We start from the raw sequence: 845 nt of genomic DNA on the forward strand, positions 1-845 counted from the left end.
TTTGCACTCTTCCTGAATGATACCTTTGTCATCCTCCCACAACTCATCTGGTCTTCGCTCATTAGTATAGGTTTCCCATAAACACGATCAAGTGTGCTGGATTCATTCAATAATGTCTACATTTTAAATGTCTGTGTCCACACACAGCATTTCAAAGAACAACCTGTCCAATTAAGGCCCATTCGGCAGGTGTGTACAGTCTTGTTCATGTCTGCCCATCTTCATGTGGAAATTGGAAAACCTTGCCTCAGCGCTCTTTGTACCTCCTCCTGGTGAGTATGTATAATCATTTAACAAATACATCATCAGCAGCAGAAATGCTAGTTAGAAAGCACCTTTTAGTGTAAATTTACATGCATAGTACTCACTCTTGACTCTTTTGATTCTTACAAAACCAAGGCAGTGGTCATTCTGGTCCATGGTGATTGATTGACAGCAACCTCTTGCTCTGAGGTGGTTTCAACAGCTGTGATTTTTCAAAAGCACATCATCAAGACTTTGAAGATGCCACTGGGTGGGTTTGAATTGGCAACAGCTAGCTTAGTAGCCAACCACCTGGCCATTAGCATCACCCAGGGGCTGAGAGACTCTTAGTAATCACCCACAGAATATTCTTTCACAGGCAATGACCTGCACCCAATCTGCCTTTCCAGTCTTTCCAACTATAGCCCCAGGCTCTTGCACTCTAAGCTCTTCACCCCCCCCCCCCCACCCCATGCTTTCCTGCTCTCAGGTACCTGAAGCTCACGAGTTTTTTTCAGCTCCCCGCCTCCCACCACCCATGCTCCATACTAGCCATTTCCATGTACAAGAAATCAAACCATGAATTACATTGGGCAAATCTG

The sequence above is a fragment of the Elephantulus edwardii genome, unplaced genomic scaffold (genome assembly GCF_000299155.1).
Source record: "Elephantulus edwardii isolate Elephantulus edwardi_28Jun2011 unplaced genomic scaffold, EleEdw1.0 scaffold00051, whole genome shotgun sequence".
Taxonomy (NCBI): Eukaryota; Metazoa; Chordata; class Mammalia; order Macroscelidea; family Macroscelididae; genus Elephantulus; species Elephantulus edwardii.